Here is a 24,039-nt window from a genome sequence, read left to right on the forward strand (position 1 = left end):
ACACTGTATGCGACACAATGCACCACCTAGCCACAGAAGGTATAGATCAAGCGAATGCATAAAGAAATATGTCATCCATCGCAATGTTTGTAAAGTCCAGTTACAGTATTACCATTATACCACACAACTTGTTGATGGCAAATCCGTGGCCAAAATATGTGCACAATTGTGGATATAGGTGGCATACTGCTGTAGTAAACTATAAATGTTGCTTGATACGCAGTTATATCTTGTAACACACATATGGCAGAGGATATGTTACAGGCATACCCACATACACATCAGACATAATTACAAGGCACAAAGGTATGGCAACTCAGATAAGCTTTACGTGTGTATCATACAGTACTGTGTGTCAGTACTTACAAAACCTTAAGCCTGAGGAATGTAATCTGTGAGGACTACAGGGACCACACAAAACAGTGGTTCCAAGCAATGTGGACATACACCATACTTTGCTGTTTAGGCCTACAGCTTCAAGTAGTACTACAGTTCATACAGGATTTGGATTCAACATCAGTACCAATCAATAAGCATACATGTAGTGCTTTAGCCTCTAATGACACACCCCAGTTAACACCAAGGGACTACATCAGACTGTATGCCATAGTGCTTTATCTGCCTAGCAACAGCATTCACAGCTTTTGCTGGGATCAAAGCAAGGACACATAATACCATGATAGAAACAGTTTCCCACTAAGCTATCCCACAAATACACATCTTTGGCACATTCACCAACACATTGACCATCACACTCAATCAACTTTACATAGAATCTATTGCAACAAGTAGATGTGGGTGTGTATGACTATATACGACTCTCTCTCTCTATACACACACACACACACACACACACACACACACACACATATATATATATATATATATATATATATATATATATGTATATATATACATACATATACACATCCATTGGGGTACATATACATATACATATAGGCACATATACAGTCCACCTTTCATGCTGGAAATATCAATTATACCAAGGATGTGAGGTATACAGTAATGTAATAATATTGCACAGTCTTGTGAGAAATACATTGAAAGTGTTCTCAGCCCAGGTAGTTTTAGCAGGCCTCACTGGCTGCAACATTGCAAACTGAACAAAACACACACAGTGTTTAACCACCACATGCCATATACCAGCACTGTATGCTGTCTTGTTTGTCATACACTAAAACCTACATACAAATATGCACATAACAACCTTCGCCAAAATATATATGTCCACCCTTCACAAACAGTTGCAATATGTCCTTTGCTCTATGCACATATACAGATGTTAATATATATGACACATATATATATCTCCGTATGTGTGTGCCATACACACACAAGGTCCACACTGTTGTAAGTCCCTGGACCTCACAGCTGAACTGTTGGGCCTTGCTGCAACATGAACAGGTGTCACATGTGAACACACAGTAACATTAGAGGGGGTATATATAGCTACAAATGCTAGATAAGCATACTAGCCTGGTACAGCAGTTGCCAGTGCTAAGCTAAACTTTAATATGACTATCATGCATGTGTTACTCTGTCACAACCATGTTTATATAAATGTTTGCGCTAATCCCCCAAACAGCCATTGTTCACACTACTGTACAGAACACAGATAACATGGATCCGATGTTTGACATTTAATGCTGAGCTACATATTTCACAGTTATGTCCCACTGCACACAGCTACACACTGAATTGTCCATGGCAGTAGTTAAGCAGGACATCTGCGCATAGATACGTACTGCTGCCACATATCAATGGTTCACATTATGTAGAGTACTCTTCAAAAACATCTACTACATGCCAGTAAATACATATCTGTTACATACCTTTCCTTTGTATGAGCTGGTATTATTTATTTTCCGTTTTCTTTTTGCTTTTCACTGTCTCTCTCTCTCTCTCTCTCTCTCTCTCTCTCAGTCTCTGCAATAGAGTGATTGAGTTTGTGGGCAGCAATTACAGCCTGCTTTTATAGGTATTTGCACATGTGCATGTGATGGCCTCTGCACCAATTGGTGGCCACCATTCGCTAATTGCATGCAGCCTGCTGTGTGGTAATTGCAGTAATCACTGTCATAGCAACCCAATGCTATAAATTGCTAACTCAGGTAGACATAGCCCTTTCAGCTTTCCAAAATGGGGATCATGCTTGTTTGCTGTGGACATTGTTGTTTAAGTCAGAAGGTTGCTATAGTTCTTATATCTGAAGCCAGGGGTGTAGCCAGTGATCTGAATGTTGTACTCAGACCTGAATGTTGATGCTTCCAGTACACATTTGTCAGTGTAGAATTGTACTCACCCCTCCAAATGCTAACACAAGATACATGGGAGTATGTACTTTCTTTTCTAATTATACAATTAACTGCCATACAAAAGTAGTTATTGAGATGTATTCTTTTGGCACATGAACTGCTTGTGAACTGCTATACTGTGAATATTAATTTACTCACTTCTGAACAGTTTGTGCTTTTTTACTGTTGACATTAGCACAGGCTGCTCAAGAAAACTGGACACATTTCAATACTGAGTATGCCTACCTACATCCTTGGTAGACCCTGAACACACAGGTATATTGCACATTTGGGTAGGGGTGCAGAAGTACAGAGAGCATTATGTATTATTGTGTGAATTTTATCTTCCTGGACTTAAAGGGTTGCTGTGTACCTGTTAGTTTATTAAGGCAAGTACTCCATCTGCGTAGCTCCCAACTGTGGACCTATCCAGATGGTAGCCAGAGGTTAGTCTGTTATTCTTTGTCTGTGCACCACACAGGTCTTTTCAGCACTGGAACAATGGCATTATCACAGTTGTTTGTTACCAGTACATGGCTACATCCTTTGGTATTTCAGTGTTGTACTTCTACATAAGGGTATGCTTCTGGAACTCCTTCCAAAGCTATTTGCACAGTGTGTAACAGCAGAAAAGCTGATATGCCTGTGTGTTTCTGCCTCTGACAGGCCTCTCAAACACTCAGGTACATATTTGAACAGACTCAGGGAAAAGTAGGTAAAAGTGAGGTACACCTTTAAAATATTAGAGACATTAAGTTGAGACTTTGAGAGAACCAGAGCATATGGATTAATACACCTTTTCTGAAGTACAAGCAGTGTCTAACTAATACTTATTGTCATTATTCATTAAGTGTAATTCCCCACTTTTCTGCCTAATGCCAGTACTTTTCAGAGGGATTCAGAGGGACACAGCTAGAATTTGTTTCAAAATCAGGGACATCCCCTTAAAATTAGTCACAGTTGGGAAGTATGGCCTCTGCCCTAATCAGATATGCCAGTGTTTGTCCTGCTATGATACTGTGTGAGGGTTGTAAAGTGCTGCTGTAACATTATTTCCTGCTAGAATGGCTGGTTTTCTTTTCACAGTCATGTAATGCAATTCCACAACAACTGCTGGTAAAGATACACAGAACAAGATTTGTGTTATGGCATTCCTATTTTTCCTTTACATTCACTCATTCTGATGCATGATATATTTATTTCAGCACCAGCTTGTTGCCTACTGTGGCTTAGTGGTTCTTCATGCAGTCTAGTGTGTACAAGGTCTGGGGTTCGAGACTGACAGGGTGTTTTATTTTGCTGCTGAGCAGAACAAGGGCCCTGACATACAGAGTGACTAAGGCACTTTTAAGCAGTTGTAAGCGGGTTTGTGCGGGTTTGCACGATGCTTAGCAATGCTTAGCAAAGCGCACACAAGTGCACACTTGCACAAACCCACTAACTACTGCTTAATAGTGCTTACTCCCGCTAACCCCCGCGCTCATTTCTTTGAAAGAAAAGAAAATGGGGAGATAGGAAAGTGGTGAAAAAGGGGCACAAAGAGGGAAAGACAGTAGGGAAAACAGCTCGGGATGTGCAGGACGGGTGTAGGGAAGGTCCATAGCTGCCCATTTCTTTAACAGCAACAGCTGTGCATATGCAATAAATTTGGAGGGAAATATGAAACCTTCAACCCCTGTGAGAGGGGTGAGGACAACAAAGTATGTTGTACTGCCAATTAAATATCAGTTTATGTGTCCAGTGGACATGTGTGCAAAATGGCAGCTATGTGTGGGGTGTAATTTTTTTGGGAGCAGATTGCCCTTTTTTTTTTTTTCAGGTGAGAGTGGAATGTGGGGTTGGGGAAGTAGGTATATTTGGGGAGGTAGGTTGGGGAGGTAAACAGACAAGGCAAACAAGATGCATACAGGGGCAGAATATGACACATGTGGTGGGTGAACACCATTGATGGGGAAAGATGTTTGGAAATCGCAAGCCCATGAGCCCACAGATGGCAACAGTAGAACTGAGATCCCCACCCATGGGCAGCCACCACTGCACCTTCACAGCCCAGAGGGTGGCTGTGCTGGGGGCTGCGTAGGATGGGGCAGGCTCACCCATGAGTCATGCCACTTGTGCCTCAAGCTAGCATAGAGGATCAGTGACAGAAAGCTTGATCTCCCCATGCACCACAGCCCGGACCGTTCAGAGGGTGATAGGTGGCCGTCCTCCACCCATGCTTGCATGGGGGGGAATGAGCCCCATCCCCTGCACTGCTTCCACCTGAAGGTGGCACAGGGCCAACGGAGGAGGAGGTCCCAGGCTGGGCACCGGACCTGCTGGTGTCAGGTGCCATCGCCAGCTGTGGTGGGATAGGTGGGTCCGCTGGGACCGGCCTTCCCATACGTTCTATGTTTAGGAGGATTTAATGAAAGTATGGGTTAGTAACAGTCAACAGCATTCCCAATTAGTTATAACAGCATGCAGAAGTATTCCCATTAACCCAACACACCAGAGTTCCAACAGTTGAACAGCAAGCATGACACATGCATATATAGAACAACAGTGGACATTACAACAGCATGCAGGTTTAATTGATGGCAACAGGCCAGCAATATTGTGGTATTTGAACAGGGCACATGCATCGAAATAAATGCAGATATTTATAAACCAATAGGACATATGTCCCAACAAATGTTTTGAGATTAGACATACCCATTGAGGTGTGGAATTACATTTTTTATGCACATACAGTAGGGTGGAAAATTATAGCTCCATTAACAACTTATATATCCTTCTTGTTTACACTACATTCCTATTAACTGCAGTTATATGTCCCCTACATGTATTATTATATTACCCAATTGTCCTTAAATTGTGAAATGGGTTTTGCTAGATCTTTATATACATGGGCTGCATCTGACATACAAACTGTCTGGGATGCAGATGTTACTGCTAGATATTTTGTGAGTTGCTCAGACACACTACTGCTGAGATAGTACACTGACAGCTCTACTTTCCTATACTTATCTAGATATGTTTAGGTGAAATTATCAGTTATATGTTAACAGCTCCCTACATTTCTGCCAGCACAATGACATTTCTGGGGAACACAATACCAAGCTACTCATGTGCCAGATTAACCTGTACATGCTGGGCATGAACCCACAGTTGAGGACTGTAAATATGCTTAAATGCTACTGGCACTCCCTTCATCCACTTTATATGGGCCTACTCATCTGTGTGTTAACAGTGCTTAATACAACAATACTATTTCTATAATGCAAGAGTACAACATATCAAAGAAAATGACACAGACACACTCCAGGAATTATACCTTTATTAAAGACTTAAACACTTTTCTAGAGGCTCTCTCATTTATTTTATATAACAGTACATGCAGAATAATTATTAGAGAATTATTATACCTTTATTTATTGTGTTAAAACACTTTTTTCAGGCTCTCTCATTTATTTTACAGAACAGTACAAGCAGAATAATTACTAACCTGCCTGGTGGCGCAGCCTTAGCAGTCTATCTGCATATGCTTGCTGTTTCACAGCATGGACACCTGCAGCTGTGAAGTAAATGAAGTGATATTGAGACATACCTATCCATAGTATACACTAGAATAGCAATTCTTACATAGTTAATTCCATGGCTACTTACTCAGTAGTGGGGCATTTTCCATCTCACAGGCCTCCTGGATCCACTGGTCCAGTTTATCTGCCTTGCATCTCTTCAGGTCTGCGTGGTGGTGTCTGACCTGCTCACCAGTCCAAGGGACACCTGTGGCTTGCTCATGTCAGTTGACATTTCTTGATTGAGAGACTTGCAGGGGCATGGATTTTTGGACTGCTCGGCAGTCCGACACACCCCCTGCACTCGTGCATGCTCCATGTTAGCCTTAGAGTTGAGGCAGCGTGCCCTCATTAATATGCATGATGCGCTGCCATCTTAGTCTTAGACTGGCATTTCCATGTAAGACTAATCTAGTCTTATATGGAGGATTAGTGAATCCTGGGGATTGTGTTTCCGTGTTCTATACCAGAAGAGGAGCAGCTATGGAGAAGAGTATAAAGAAAAAAAGTACCATGCTTGCAGTGTAATACACCCAAATTCTTCACTGGTTTCCCTTAAAGTTTGCAATGCATTTCTCAGAGACTTCTACCTCCTTAGACCCCTAATTTGAGAGTCTGCACTATTATGGGATATCAGTTTGGTTTTGACACAGTTAACTAACCCCCCCCCCCGAACCTGCCCCCAGTGCAGAACTGAAGTTCCTCTCCTGGCAGATTCTTATCCTTGTAGCTGCTACGTTGTTTCAGGTATATTTCTGAACTTCCAACCTTGAGTGCTGTGTTCCCCTATAAGGTGTCTAATAAAAATATATTAGTATTGCACACTAATCCCACCTTAATTCCTAAGGCAGCTGAGTCCAACATTAGACTTCTTGCCTTTTTCCTAAATTACTCAGACAAAATGGGAATTCCTTCTTCATTGCCTGAATATACTTATGGAGCTGCCTTCTGTCATCATTGTACTAAGTCCTTAGAAAAACCTCACTGCTATTTCTCACTTTTTCTGTTAACAGAATGGATGCTGAAGTTTCAAAGGTAATGTTGGTACAATGGTTATTTGACTGTATTACATTTTATGCAAAACAAAGCAAATCTCTTTTGAGCAGCTCAAACAGAGATGCTACCAAAACAATAGCCCCTGCTCAAGCATTCTTCCACAACATATTTGCAGCTTCTATTTGGGCGTTTCTGTGCACTGTTGTAAAGCACTGTACGTTGGGTACAATATCTAGATCTGTTCAGCCTTTGACACTTCCTACATCAGAGGCAGTCTTTCCTAGGACACCAGTGTTAGTTGCTGGTGACTATCCTAGCAACAGAGAAGGACAAAATTACTTGGGCACTGTTGCAAAGTAGTGCAAGCTGAACAGAGTATCTTAGTACATGTCAGAGCTGAAGTTTCTTACGTACCCTAACACTAGTCCAGCGTTTTTGTTGCTCACTCTGTGCTACAATTTCTGCCCCCTTTCCCCAAACCTGACAGAGAAGGTACAAATTGTATGCATGTGCTATGAGCAATGTGCTTGCTTAGAGCAGCCTACTCCAGTCTAGAGAAGAAGGTCACAAAAACAACAGCCAATGAATCAAATGCTGATGAAACAAAGTCTCCCTAAGGTCCAGAGCCTCTTTGCACAATCCAAGAAATACCTTGTGCTCATAAAAAAGTAGTTTTATTCACCAATTATAAAAAAAAAAATAATAAAATAAGCACTTTTGTTTTGCAATGTAAAACTTCAGGCAAAAGGCCCACCAAAGCACTGCTTATATAACTTCAGAAATCCAAAATGGTGGTCTTAAAGAGACAGTGTTAAAAAGCCTGATACTTGCATGCAGCTAAACTATATTTATTTTAAACCAACTAAAACTCATTCCCAATTAATATAAATACATAATTAAAAGAGTTTTAATTTTTTCTTTCAAACTATTTATATAAGGAAAACTTTAAACTATTATGAGATTGAATACTCTCATGTCCTATTTACATTGTAATATTAAAACAAGATTTTTCTTTTAATTTTTTCAAACTATTTTCATAAGGTAAACCTTGAACTATTATAAGATTGAATACTCCCATGTCCTATCTACATTGTAATTTTAACTTTAATAGAGGGACAATAGAAATTTGTTCATTTAGTCTTGGCCAGCTATATGAATTCCAATATAACTGCCAGAACAATTCACTATTTTTCAGAAGCAGGGACCAAGAACCCCCTTGTAGGTTGATTTCAAGTTTTTCCAAAACAGAAAATTTGAAAAAGTGGCCAGAGTATTTCTTAATATGCTTAAAAAGATAATTTATACTTCTTTCTTTATGTATATCGTAGTTATGCTCATATATATGCTCATGGAGTTTACACTCTGTTTTCCCAATATAAAAGCAGTTACATAACTGACAGAATATAATATACACTGATCCATCACTATCACAGTTAAATTTCCCTTTTAATACAAAGGTTATTCCCAGCACATTAAACCAGACCCCCCTTTATAAACTTATTACCTACATCTGCCACATTTCTTTAATACCACTAAGACTTATATGTGTAATAGCCTTCCTGTCAAACATATTTTTAAAGTTATTACCCCTTCTATATACATTTATGGTTCTTCCTTCCTCCTTTTCAAAAATTGTGTTATTCTCCCTTAAAATAGTCCAGTTTTGTTTAAAACCCATCTAATAGTATCACTTTCTAAACTATGTATAGTAATAAAGGAGTTCACATGTATATTATCGTCCGCAGATACTACGTCATCCTTAAGGACATTAAATCCCTCAATATTTCTATTACTATTTAACAAGGGAGTAAAATGACTACTTTCCCCTCTTGTGGCTAATTTCCTCAACTAGTTCATCAGTCAGGTGGACAGGGTAACCCCTTTTCATGAATATACTTTTATGATTTTCACATTCCTCCCTAAAGTCATGGTCAATTTTGACCATATGTGCTGCCCTGACCAATTGACCCTTTATGACCACTCTTTTTTGAGAATAACAATGAGCACTTGAGAAATGAATGAAGGTGTTTGAGTATGCCAGTTTCCTGTAAATGCTTGCTATATACCTGTTATTCAACATATCCTTCCTTATTAGTACATTCAAGTAGGAAATATTACTTTCACCAACACTATGTGTGAAAAATAGAAATTCAGTCGTACTGTTGATATATTAAAGGAGCTCACTTATTTAATCCTTTCCACCCTTCCAGAAAATAAATATATCATCTAGATAACATATGGATGGATCAGGTCCTTAAACCGACATTCCTGAATATACAAGAATTCCCATTGTAACATAACAATATTGGCAAAAAGCAAGCCCGCTGGAGGCCCCATAGCTACACCTTCTTTTTGTAAATAAAATTGTTCTTCAAACAGTATAAGGTTATTGTGCAATACCAGTTTTAACAATTCCTCATAAAGGTTAACCTTGTCCTTCTTGATTCCTCTCCTAACCAAAAAGTCCGTAGAAGAAGGTGATGAATAAGGAATTATCGGTAAGGGAGGAACTGATGCTTGAGAAAGTCTGCATTGGTGCCAAGGCAACTGTGAGATGAAGCTACAGTCCTAGCAATGGAGTAATGAACTGTGGACATGCAAATCTTTCATGATTGTAACTAAATCACTTTTCTGTTTATGGCATTGGATAAATAAAACAAATCTGAAAAACAGAAGATACAGAGTTACTAAAAGTATAATCAAATAAAGTAAATTATGCTGTAATAAGCATGACAGAAGGTTGACTTAGAGGCAGGCTGGTAAAACCTGCATCTATTGGTAGGGTACATACCAGTAAGCTGACTGCATTCTGCCAGATTCCAGACAATTACAGGGAAAAAGGCATTCTGGAAAGATATAGTACTACAACTTTTGTACTCAAAGAATATCAGTGCACTATGAATGGAGATTAGAAATGGCTGAAAATGTCATCAGTGAAGTTACTGATAAAACTAATTCAGTACACTACAAACAGTTGTGCCAATTATAGTAATCAAAAAAACTGACACGATGAAAGGCATTAGGAAAAATGACAGCAAGTTAAATTGTTTTACTCATTTGAATAAATGTAAGGTGATTGGTAAGGTTTTTTTTATTTTAAGTATGTTTTTTCATGCCACAAATGTAGAGGAACTGTAACAAAGGGCTGCAATAGAGAAAAAAAATTCCAATTTTCTTTTAACTATTTTTGCTAAACGGAGATGTGGGAATAAAAAGAAAAAGCATATAATATTTCATAATAGCAGGAAATAAGAATACTTAAAAGTATAAGCATGTAGGAAATAAGGAAGATATATAGAGAGCACATTTACAGTAGAATAAGTGGGCAATTTGATTTCATAACTAAGCAAGTTATTAAGCATAAAAAATGTCGGTTCAACTATTTTATGTTACTTATGTGGGAGACCATATGTATGCTATATATAGAAGGACCAGATGGGATATTTTAAGATGTACTGGGCAATCTCCACAGCCACTATGAGCTTAAGAAAATGCAGGACATGAAACATACAATGTTAAGGTTGCAAGACAAAAAGTCAGATCCACAGAAATATATTTGACTGAAGGCACTAGCTAGAAACTGTCTACTCTCCTCTATCATTAATAAAGAAATAAAACAGATAATGCAGTTATGGAGAATGGCAGGTAAGGAAGAAAGCAATAGCTGATCCAATAGCTTACACTGGATAAGATAGACTGTGCAAGATCCCTCGACATTGTAGAAATCCAGGCATAGGACAGTTAAGGGACACAAGGAAAGGCTATCAGTAAAATAAAAGTAGAAAGATAATTAATAAAGGAAAAGTTAAGTAACAGAGGTAGCTAGAAAAGAAGAATGTATAGAAAATAGAGAGTTTCAAAAGACATTGCATAAACTGCAGTGGATAGTATCTTCACAAACCATAATGCTTGCATTAGCAAAACTATATGCAAAATATAAAATTATTTTACTAGTGTTTGAGAAATAAAAGTATAAATGAAAGGCAACAGTGTAGAGAAAACACATTTCCAAATCAGAGACAGACAGCAAGACAGAGCAACAGAGCATCTCTAAGAAATATGCACAAAGTGATCATCATAGAGATGCAGAGAATGAAGAGGGGAAAGCAGCAGTATAAAAGTATTCTGGGAATTCATTAAAGGTCCTAGCATGAGATGTATGGTTCATCCTAGAAAGACCCTTCTACCCACTACATGCCCATTCGCGATTCAGAAACATGTTAGCTATGTTGAGAGTAGACTTCATTATCAGCTAATGTGCATGTTTCTTGAATTGCAGTTACTACCCAGATGTACAGATCAATGCTGATCTGCACATTGCGGTAGTAACCTGCTGCTCATGTATTCAGTGTCAATCTGCCCCAGTCACTCTCACACACACAAAAGTAAACAAACATTAACACTCACAATTACCATAATCCCTGTCCCTGTCCCTACCGTGTCTACCCCCTGTGGCTTTCCACACCCCCTTAATACTTTAGTGCCATTAAAGCATGTATGTATTACACCCTGGTGGTCTAGTGTATCTCCCACCTTCAATTCCCTTCACGTGTCAGTGCAGTTATGGCACTTTAGAGTATCATCCCTGGTGTCTAGTGTATCCCCATCTTCTGATCTCTCTTATGATATTTTTGCCATTATGGCACTTCACTTTACCCATGGTGTCCAGTGGTTCCTCCATTCCACCAAACCCCATAGAAATGTTGGTGCCATCACATTATTTAAAATATTCCCAGGTATCCAGTGGTTCCCTGCACACCCTGATCCCTATAGTAATATTGGTGCTGGTAAGACACTTTACAGATTAGTACTTGTTGGTCTAGTGTCTCTCCCTATCCCCTGATCCCTATAGTAAATTTGGTGGTATGACATTATAAAGATTAATTGCTGGTGGTCTAGTGTACCCCCACAATCTTATCTCTGATTTATTGTTGGTGACATTTTGGCACTTTAAAACTAAGCCTTGGTGTCTAGTAGTCTCCCCCCCCCACCCAGTGTTCATGTTTGGTGATTAAATATGGTCTTTTTGCCATGTTTACTACTGAGATGTGGTCTAGATAGCCATGCTGATCTACTATTCAAGAACTTAATTGAATTTCTTGGCTGCGTAGATGCCTTTTTGGAGGTTGTTCTGGGGAAACAGCACATGGCTAATTAGCATATGCCCCCCCTGTGCAATGCCTCATTAGCATTCAGCATGGCTGTGGAGCCAACCCTAGAAATTTTACTCTTTTTTTTGTCTTTAGCTTCTTTCTATCTGTCTCACTGCAAACACTGGCGCAGATGTGCTGCATCCCGATCTGAATCCCAATTGCTCATCTTCCTTCTTTCTTTATACTACTGTGTCTATTCATTTATCACTCACCCTCTCCAGCACAGCACAGTGTGACAGAATTTTGAAATCTCCGTACTGCCCACAGTTGTAAACAATCCCTTTGTTCTTGTACACTGGCATGGGAATTCTTATTCTACCATCATGTGGGATGTATTTCTCTTAATATACAGCCATGATTATCCTCAGGAGCCATTCCTGTCCTAACTCACCCAACATTATGATCATATCTACAATATCTACAACTTAGTCTGAACCTGCTACCTTCCTTGACTTCACCTTCCTTAGTGCTATTCTTACTTCTTCTATGGTGAGCTCATCTTCATCTTCCTTTGTAGGTTGTCCATAGGCCAGTACAGCTTCTGTGGGACTTTCTTCATTCAGAAGCTGCTAGACATACTTCTTTCATCTGCCTTTGATGTCATGTGGACTGATGAGCAGATTCTTGCTGTTATCACCCAATGAATGGTGTGTTATAACTATCTTCTTTATGTTTCTGTCTTTGTCTTGCAACCTGATAGAGTTTCTTTGTGCCATCTGTTGAGTCACTTTCTCCAACACTTTGCTCTCTTAGTCTCTTTGTAGGCTAACCAGTCTTTCTTGCTAGCTTGTTCCATCTTTTCTCTTTCTTTTTCCTGTGATCCTTCCTTCTTTTGGTAACATCCTGGACTTCTGCATTCCACCATAAGCTTTCCTTATCTATCTTATTTCCATACCCAGTCAGCCGTGTATCTGTTCTGTAGTCCTCACACATTTTTGAGAAGTTGCTATTCTTCTTCTTCAACTCCATTTATTTCCTCTTCATCTTGAGGTGAATGAGACCTGAGGATTTCCTTCAAGTCTTGTGCTCTCACTACAGTCAACTTCTGTATCTCCAGCCTAGGCTCTGTTGCCCTTAGATATTTATCTGACCACTGCTTGCAGTTGATTGTGGCCACCAGTTGTTTATGCTGTGGGCTGACTAGTTTGCTGAAAATGACTTTGCAATTTCTGATTCCACCCAATGCCCTTTTCTCACTAGGAATCTACCCGAGTTAAATGTTGAACACGTTTATATGTGATCTTGTGACTGTCTCTTTTGGTGTACTGCCATCGAGCCTTTTGCTAGACAGGTGCCTAGAATGGCTTCTCCTTCTTTATTCCTGTTGCTCCACCCATGTGGACCCAGGCACTACTCATATTCTGTTCTGTCTGTCCCACTATGAGCATTTAAGCCCCTCACTATTAACACCAACTCATGTCATCCTAATTTGTCTAGTAGGTCCTGCAACTGCTGCCTGAGTGCACTTTTCCTTACCCTCACAACCTTGCTGTAGGGCCTAGTCTAAGATTATGAATACTGCCTATCTCTACTCTGGAGTTTGATTCCCATTAGTCTAGCAATAATTTTGATGACATCCCTCACTGTCTTCTGAAGAGTCTAACTCACTAAAATTCACTCACCATTTCTAGTTTGACCTTCCCATGAGTGACAGACTGTGGATTCCAAGCCAAGTGGCTTTGTTGCACTCTCCTTCCATACAGGATGGCCAGTCTTCTCCTTACCATCATGTCATGCATTTCCAAAAATCTTACTGTCAGTGAGGTATAATTCAGAGTAGCAATTCTTAGTTTATTTTGGCAGATTTATTAGTTTTATGTCCAGATTTTTCTCAAAAGTGCTATCCATGGTAACCCCATCTGGGCAACTGGACATTGGCTGGCTAGTAGCTTAGTGACCCAAGGCTACTGGACTTTTATGATGGGCACACACTGATCAGTAGGAGAACATAGATCCATCCCACCATTAGCATGGGTCTCTGACATAGGTTGGAATAAGCCATTTCCTCAACAAACTTATCACTGGCAAATACCCATGCCCATATTTGGCATTATTAGTCAATGTGACTAAATCACCTAGAGAGAACATTTTTTGCACTGTTGAGTAACTAGCCCTAACACAGCTTAAAGCCCATGATCCACGTTCTCCTATCCGGGGGACACTGTACACCACAGATGATGCCTAAAGTGGTTGGTTTACACTACTCTTCCACCAGTGGGCACAAAATAAAGTCTGTGGTGCTGCTCACATTCAGTTTTAGGTGCACTCTGTTGTCATACCTGTCAGGTTCAAACCTTGAGATGAAAATATACAATAAATGTTTCTGATGCAAGGGGAACCCTACATAGACACAAGGAGGACAGACAAACTTCATTCAGGTATGGGTACCATGGTCCAACCCCAGCTCTCTGACTAATGGAACATTTCATGCAAAATGTCAGCAAAGCTATAAGCTTTGCCAAGTGAAAGGAAGGTCATTGGCAGCAACAATTAAATAGTGTGCAAGCATTTACACTCCTTCCATTCATCCAACTGTTGGAACTATAGTAGCCAGTTCAAACTATTTCATAAACAGGATACTTTTCAAATCAGTCACAGGGACAGTACTAGTGAAGAAATAAGGACATGAAAGCAGAGGGAAAAGAAAGGCAAGAGGCAATCCACTTTCTTGCTCTCTTTTTATTCAAAAAAACAAACTGTATTGCAGTTTCAAAAGAACACATTTACACTATTTACATTTTAACTTAGTTTGCATATCATTTCACACATGCCTTGTACTTCTCTCTAATCTGGATTATAACAGGATCCTTCTTTTTTTCTGTAGTACTTTAAGTGTAATTATAGTATCATACATCTGTCCTTTGGGACATGCTTCTCAGTCTTCATAATTATAATTTTCACAGACAGAAATCTCATGTTTATCTTTTTAGAAATAATAAAACCTGCTAACCAGCTCATCCTTAACATCACTTTTGTCAGGAATGGAAAAAAATGACAGTGTAGAATCCTCAAATCATGTCAGCATTCCTACAATAGGGCTAGATCAGGCTGAGGGGGAGGATGCCCCCATATTGTAGAAGGAAGTAGTAGTCCACAAAAATCACAAAAATTGATAGGCCAAAAGGAGGCATAAACATGATTGAGTGGGCTGTTGAGAATAAGAAAGAAATTGCAAAGTGTTAATATTTATGCAAGCCCAGAATTCTAGACAGAAGATATATAAAAAGATTAAGAGAGAAATTAGAGGAAAGAAAAATGCTTGCACAAGACAAACTGTCATAAGCCTCAAATAGAAATTTGTGTTCAATAATACAACAGATTTATGAAAAACATTATATAGACCAAGAAACTTTGGGCCATTTGGAAAAAGAAGCAACTGAGGAAGTGCGGAAGTATAGAGAACAAAACCTTGAGAGTTTTGAAAGGTATAAAAAAGAAATATGGACGTGGGAAAGAAAGACAGATCTGATATGGTGCAATATTTGTGCAAAGGAGAAAGCCAAATATCAGTGCAAAAAGCAGTCCCAAAGATATTCGAAGAGAGATACAGGCAAAAGCATCCTGATATGGAACATTTCATGATACAAAAAATAAGACACATAGAGGGAACATAGAACAGAAGATTAGTAATGTATAAGTTAAAAAATAGAAGCTAAAGTTATGGAATACCTGTGAAGGGAAGCATTTAGTGTAGAAAGTCTAACACAGGTTATGTCACAGCATGATGGAACAATGAGTCCCCCAAGTAAGGAGAAACAGGAAGAGCAGGAGACATCTGAGGAAGAAATATCTACATAGGAAAGAAAAAGAAGCTTAATATGGTAAAAATAATCAATACAAAAAGAGAAGCACCAAAGATATTTGAAGAGAAATACAGGCAAAGGCATCTGGATATGAAATTTTTTACAATACAAAAAAATAAGAAAACAAAAAGGAAAAGTGGAAAAGAGGATTGGTAATAGAGAAGTTAAAGAAATAGAAACTGAGGTTATGGATTACATGAGAGGTGAAGGATTTAGTGTAGAAAATCTAACCCTGATAACATTACAGCAGGATAGAGCAATGAATCCCCAAATTAAGGAGATCCCAGCTGAGTGGAAAGCATCTGATTAGTTGCCATGTGAAGATATTTTAGAGCCTTCCATTGGAAATCAGTACCAAAGTTTAGTTAAAATCGCAGAGCAAGGGAAGGAACTTTGACAACTCTGACACAGTAGATGTAGTAGAAGACAACTCAATCATGTCATTAGAACAAAAGGGTAACAAAGTCATATGGAACAAAGGATAATTTGTTGTTAAAGTCATAATGGGGAACTGTAAAAAGGGGAAGAATTTAAGTATAGAATGGATAGACTACAAAAAAGCATTTGATAGTATTCCACATCCATGGATAAAAGAGTGGTTAAAAATGTATAAGATACACCCTGCACTGACAGATTACATTACAGTGACCATGAAACAGCGGCAAACCACTTTACTGTTAAGCCCTGATATCGGACAAATTATTATTCCAGGGATAAAAATTCAAAGGGGGATATTCTAGGGTGACTCTTTGTCACGGCTGCACTTTTGTCTTATCCTTAACCTGTTAAGCTGTCTACTTAACAGATTAGGTCATGGCTACAGTCTAGCTCCCAGAAAAAAAATGTAAAGACTTCTCATCTTCTTTTTGTGGATTATTTAAAACTGTATAGCTCATCAGATGAGGAACTGAAAGCACAACTGCAAGTGGTCAAGGCTTTCTCAGATTATATGAGAATGTTATTTGGTCTTGTTAAATGTACAAAAGCAACCTTTAAGGCAGGAAAGTTGCAGCACCAAGAAAACACCAGCCTGTGACAGGAATGTAATATAAAAAGAACTTGAGCAAGTGGGAGTGTATAAATATTTGGGAACTGATGAAGGGTCAACAATAAAAAATGAACAAATGTGAATAAAACTTAGTAAGGAATATTTTAGAAGACTAAAATTAATACTGAAAACAGCATTGACATCTAGGAGCAAAGTCCAAACTATAAAACAATTTGCTCTTCCTGTCCTAACTTATAGTTTGAGAGTGCCTGACTGACCCCAAAAGGTGTTAGATCAGTTTGACAGGAAAACAAGAAGGATGTTTCCTGTTTATCAAATGATTTATAAAAATCAGTGTATACCAAGACTATATATGGCTCATTCTGAAGGAGGTATGGGCCTGCTCGAAACTGATTACATGTATAGATCTACAATTGTAGGACTGTATGCATATCTGCTGACCTCACAAGACCTAAACATAGTGAAAGTCTTAAATTATGAGAAAAATAAGTCTAAGGTGACTTCCCTGCTTAGTTTAGTAGCAAAAGCATATCAGTATCGAGGGGGAATGGAAATCAAACTAGAAGTAGATAAAACCGTGCAGCAACTGAATGTACCAAAAAAACAAAAAAAATATATATAAGGTGAAGGATCAAATGAGAAGGCAAGAAATGTGGAGAATGCATAAAGTTGCAAGCACAGAAAACTCTTGGAACAATTTCATGTTGATCAGAACTGAACGCAGGAATGGTTAAGGAGAAATTAATTTAAACCAAAAGACGAAAGGTTAATATTGGCGGCCCAAGATATTGGACTACATACACATTGGTTTACAAAGTCCTTTGAACATGTGAGAGAAACAGACAAATGTAGGTTTTGTAAAACAGAATGAACAACATATGCAGGGTGGTATCCAACGAGACGGAGCCCGAATAATGAAAAAATTCTTTCTTTACTCAATCCAATGATCAAAATGAAGTACAAATACACATAAAGTCACAGTTTAAAAATGATAAAACAACAAGTTAAGCGCTTTTGTCAATACTCAGACTTCTTCAGAACAGTGAATTGCTGGCTGATAACTCCTTAAATACACACCCAGTCAATTAGTAAAATATTACCCCACATCATTTCCTTTCAATTAAGAAACATCACAGGAAGTGTAGTAGTAGTGAATACTCCCCTATTTGCAAGTACACAAAGTCAGCTAACCAAATGTTAAATCAATAGTGTCACATGTAAAGAATGTTATAAGGCAAAAATACCAATGACAATATAAATAAATCATAACATAAATAACTGTTTAAGTTTCAAAAGTGGTGCTATAGAAATTCTATCATTAAGACCTGGAGGGGAGTATGCATTCAGTCTGATCTGCCACTTTAACTCAATGTACTCCAAATATTCCTCAACAGGTCCGCCCCTTTGTCCCAAATCAACTTGTTCAAGAATAAAAAAACTAAAACTGTGATTACTTTGGTCATTAATATGCCTAAATAATGCATTCTTCTTATTTTTCTGCTTGATGTCATATAAATGTTGGTAGACTCTAAGTCTAAAAGCATTTTTTGTTTTCCCCACATAATAACCCAAATAATAAAATGTTTTGCTATACTAAGGGGGTTGTTTATATTGCAGTATGTAAAAACTGCCAAGGTTATTATGTGGGGAAAACAAAAAATGCTTTTAGACTTAGAGTCTACCAACATTTATATGACATCAAGCAGAAAAATATGAAGAATGCATTATTTAGGTATATTAATGACCAAAGTAATCACAGTTTTAGTTTTTTTATTCTTGAACAAGTTGATTTGGGACAAAGGGGCGGACCTGTTGAGGAATATTTGGAGTACATTGAGTTAAAGTGGCAGATCAGACTGAATGCATACTCCCCTCCAGGTCTTAATGATAGAATTTCTATAGCACCACTTTTGAAACTTAAACAGTTATTTATGTTATGATTTATTTATATTGTCACTGGTATTTTTTGCCTTATAACATTCTTTACATGGGACACTATTGATTTAACATTTGGTTAGCTGACTTTTTGTGTACTTGCAAACAGGGGGAGTATTCACTACTACTTTACACTTCCTGTGATGTTTCTTAATTGAAAGGAAATGATGTGGGGTAATATTTTACTAATTGACTGGGTGTGTATTTAAGGAGTTATCAGCCAGCAATTCACTGTTCTGAAGAAGTCTGAGTATTGACGAAAGTGCTTAACTTGTTGTTTTATCATTTTTAAACTGTGACTTTATGTGTATTTGTACTTCATTTTGATCATTGGATTGAGTAAAGAAAGAATTTTTTCATTATTCGGGCTCCGTCTCGTTGGATACCACCCTGAATCTGTTGTTCATTCTAGTTTTTATTCTGCTTACTGAGTTTTTGTAAAACAGAATTAGAAACAGTTGCATATCTTGTTGCTGGTAGTGATATACTAATGGCAGAAGGACTGTATACTGAAAGGCATAATAATGTGGCAAGACTGTTGCATTGGGGATTGTGCAAGCATTATAATAGTAGCTGAAAAACACTGGAAACACAAGCCACAAAGCATTATAGAAAATAATGAAGTTTATATCACATGGGATTGCCCATTATCATCAGTTCAAAAAATAGATGTGAGAAAAACAGATATAATAGTCCATGAAAAGAAGACAAAAGTAACACTGATCATTGATTGGAATTGCTACCCCCAGTGACTACAGTGTGTTATGTACAGATAGACACAAAGTAATAAAATACCAGAATTTGCAGGCAAAAATGAGAACAATGTGGAAGAAGGATACCCAGACAATTCCAACAGTAATAGTAGCAACGGGTCTTATAAAAAGAATGTACACTCATACTTAAATATGTTACCAATACATGTAATTCAGTATGAATTGCAGAATGAGTCATTACTGAGCACATTGCAAGTGCTGGGAAGAGTTCCGGCTAACATCAAAGATTGAAACAATACTAATTTCATGAACTTTAAGCATATTTTGACTTAGGAATGGGGTCCATTCCCATCATGGCATTAGGAACCCAAAAGAAAAAAAAACAATGGTTTTTGGATACTTTTGCATCATCTTAAAAGTACTCAATTATATTTATTACTGCTTGGTGTAACTCATTCTAAGCCTTCTGGTTTAAACACTTGGGCTTCGGACCAGTTGTTTTGCACTGAGAGGGTTTGTGGTCTGCACTGTAGTGACAGAACAGGTAGCTTACATCCTTCTAGGTTGGGAACTGCTGATTGAGGGCTCAGTGTCTGTTATTCTAAAAGTGTATTAATTCTGGTTTAAGCACTTAGGCTTTCAGGCCAGTTATTTTACATTAAGAGGGTTCGTGGTCTGCACTCTTGTGGGAGGAGAGGCTGGACTCTGCCCTTCTGAGCTGGGAATTTCTGATTGAAGGCTTATAGTGCATGCATATCTGAACTGCTTCTTACTGAAGTTGATGTGCCTTGTTTGCTGTGGCATAGACTGGATTCGGGCCTGCTGGATCTAGCTTTGTTTGTGTAACTTGAGCACTAATCCAGGCATTCTCTAAAGTATTCAATTGTATTTATTACTGCTTGGTAGTAACTTGATTAAAGTTTAGCTGTCATTCTAAGTCTTTTGGATTAAGCACTTGGGCTTCAGACCAGTTGTTTTACATTAGGAAGGTTTGTGGCATGCACTGTGGTGGCAGGACAGGTAGCTTTCATCCTTCTAAGTTGGGAACTGCTGATTGAGAGCCCAGTGTCTGTTATTCTTAAAGTGTATTAGTTCTGGTTTAAGCACTTGGGCTTCAGGCCAGTTATTTTACATTAAGAAGGTTTGTGGTCTGCACTCTTGTGGGAGAAGAGGCTGGACTCTGCCCTTCTGAGCTGGGAATTTCTGGTTGAAGGTTTATAGTGCCTGAATATTTGAACTGTATCTTACTGAAATTGGTACACCTTGTTTGCTGTAGCATAGACTAGATCCAGGCCTGCTGAATATAGCTTTGTTATATGCTTGTTGTTTGTCTGCTTGTTATTTCCCTGGAACGCTAATTCCACCTAATATGCGGCTTCTCAGCGCTTCTGTGGCTCACTAGTGATATCTGCATTGCTTGCTGTACTTATTTCCTTGTTTCACTTGAAAGAAAGTTACTGTTTGTCGTTTTTCATTTAAGTTACCTGTAACACATTGCACTTAAGTTACCTGGCACTTGCTCACTAAAGCAATTATATAAGTCAGCACTAAAAATTAAAAGCACTACACCCTCACTCCCCACTGGCCCTGGTTTTCAATTATTAAGGAATTCCCAATATTATTCTAGCATGTCCAAAGGTCAGTTGTCAATCTCCTCTCCAGTCCAGCTGGTGAATCTGGGAATCTTGAGGCAATGTTACAACTGCCTCATGTACACAGACAACCCTCTCCTCCTCCCAACAAATTCCAACACATGTGAGAGATGCAACCATATAGCCAAACTGGAGGCTAAGCTCTCTCAACTCAGTACTGGCATAACCAGTCAGGCGGAGAAGGAAACCATACTCACTACAATTCCAGTCTCACATAGACCTACCACGACAGCAAACCAAACACATAATCACACAAAAACATACTCGGAGGCTCTAAATAAAGATCTGCCAAAGCAGCAGAGACCTCCAAAGCAGACACCCAAGCAGCCGCTACCCCAAAACAAAACACGTGCAACACATATCTCACAAAGCCAGTGTGCCAAACAGTCACAGCCCTTAAGACTAAACAACACACCTGATACACTTGTAATAGGTGACTCTATAGTCAGGCACACTGATGTCCCGCTCACCAGGCTGAACAAGGAGAGGGTCACGATGAGCAGCCTGTCGGGTGCTAGGATCCGCCACATAACACAAGCACTCAGGTCACTCCAAGGCAAGTACAAATATGACTCAGTCATTGTCCATGCTGGTGTGAATGACCTGAGACGCACCTCCCTGGACTACATGAAAAGAGACATAAAGGAGCTCTCTGAGCATGTAGCCCAGGCCGGTATGACCCTGACCTTGAGTAGCATCTTACCCTCACCAAGAATGATGCCACAATATGAAGACAAGATGATCAATTTCAACAACTGGCTTAAGTACTGGTGTCATTCAAAGGGGATCCAATGCCTGTCAGCTTGGGATGATATGCTCGACAAGCCACGATGCTTCGCTAGGGATGGCTTGCACCTGTCACCCCTGGGCTTTCGGATATTGGCAAAGGCTCTTGCTACCCCATAGTGCCTTTTAGGCAAGGCTCAAAAGACAAACCCACCTCCATAGGTATCACAAGGGATAAGAAACTAAGAGTAATGCTACTCAACGCCAGAAGTCTAAACCTCAAGATGCACACACTCGAAACTCTCCTTAGCATGGAGAACATCGATATCTGTGCAGTAACAGAAACCTGGTTCAGGGCTCCCGAGAGCACCCCAGCACTACCAGGTTATACATCATACCATGCTTTTCGGCCCCAAAACTTGGACCGAACCACAAAAGGAGGGGGAGTATCGATATTCATCAGAGATACCCACACCTCCAGGATGGTGGCAAAGCACGAAGCATCAGAGACTATCCATGTGCAACTAACAGTGGGTAAAACTGCCTTCCAGTTTATAGCCTGCTACAGACCACCCTCCCAAACCCAGGAACCCCACTCGGCCTTCCTGAGAACACTGGAAAATATGAAGGTCTCTCCAAACACCATTATATTGGGCGACTTCAACTACCCAAACATAGACTGGGAGCATTACTCTAGCTCCAACACCCTAGCCCAAAGGTTCCTAGAATTTATAAACTCAAATGCTATGGAACAACTTGTTACCACTCCCACAAGAGGGAAAACATACTGGACCTGATCATCACCAACATGGGGACTCTATGCTCCAGACCAGAAGTGTATCCCTCACTGGTAAGATCAGACCATAAACTAATCTCACTGGATATTCACATCCTGACCCCACCCCCTGCCCAGAAAACCACAGTGAAAAACTTCTCTAAAGCAAATTTTACACTCCTCAAAACTGAGGTGGAATCCATCAAAGCCCCCGGGCCTGTGGAAAATACAGCCCAGACCGCAGAATCCTTTATAAACGCATTCTATGAACACCTTCAGGAATGCATGGATCATGCGATCCCAAATAAAACCAAGACCCAATCCTCCAAAGGCAGACGTCCTGTCTGGTGGATCCCAGCCATAAACAAACTATACAATAGAAGGAGGAAGCTACTAAATGATAAAGCAAAATCCCAAAAAGGGAAGGCATCACTGATCAGTATTAGCAAAAAACTACGGGCACACATAAAATTGTCTAAGGCCAGCTTCGAGAGAAAAATTGCACAGGACACTAATCACAAGGCTTTCTTTAGTTATGTTAGGAACCTGGGTGGTAATTCCCAGATATGCTCAGAATTAGTCCAAAATGACAAAAAATACACCGAACCCACAGACATTGCCAACATCCTAGCTGACAGGTTCAGTGCAAACTTCTCCCCTCCCACCAAAAGGGCAAATATCTATCCCAGCAGAGTGCTGCCCCCCTGACATCCCAGATGCTCAGGTAAGAGCCCTCTCCAAAGCAAAAAACACAGCATCAATGAGACCAGATGGTGTCCCGGGCTGTGTCCTACATGAACTCAAAGAAGAGCTAAACCCAAACATAAAACTACTGTTCAATCTCAGCCTTACTACAGGATATGTGCCCAAAGAGTGGCGTACAGCAACAGTGGTCCCTCTCCATAAAGGTGGTGCCTCAACGGATCCTAGAAACTATCGCCCCATAAGCCTGACTAGCTTGGTCTGCAAAGCTATGGAAAGGATCATCATGGACCTCATAAATAAAGATATTGGGGACCTACAAACACTGGATCCTACCCAGTTTGGCTTTGTTAAGGGCAGATCCTGCCTCTTAAATCTGGTTGATTTCTTTGAAACAGTCACCAAGGCCATTGACGAGGGGAAGGTGGTCCACACAGCCTACCTGGACCTCGCAAAAGCCTTCGATACAATACCCCACTCGGGCATTATAGATAAGCTCACCAGCTTAAATATAAACCCCTATGTCACTAGATGGATTGCAAACTGGCTCAAGGACAGAACCCACATGGTTAGAATTGCTGGAGCCATGTCAGACTCCAAACCAGCTACAAGTGGTGTCCCACAAGGCTCAGTCCTGGGACCTCTCTTGTTCGGTATATATTTCTCGGAGGTACAGGCCAACACGGAAGGACTGTGGCTG

Source organism: Protopterus annectens, chromosome 1.part2, assembly GCF_019279795.1.
Source record: "Protopterus annectens isolate FY-2018-M chromosome 1.part2, PAN1.0, whole genome shotgun sequence".
Taxonomy (NCBI): domain Eukaryota; kingdom Metazoa; phylum Chordata; order Ceratodontiformes; family Protopteridae; genus Protopterus; species Protopterus annectens.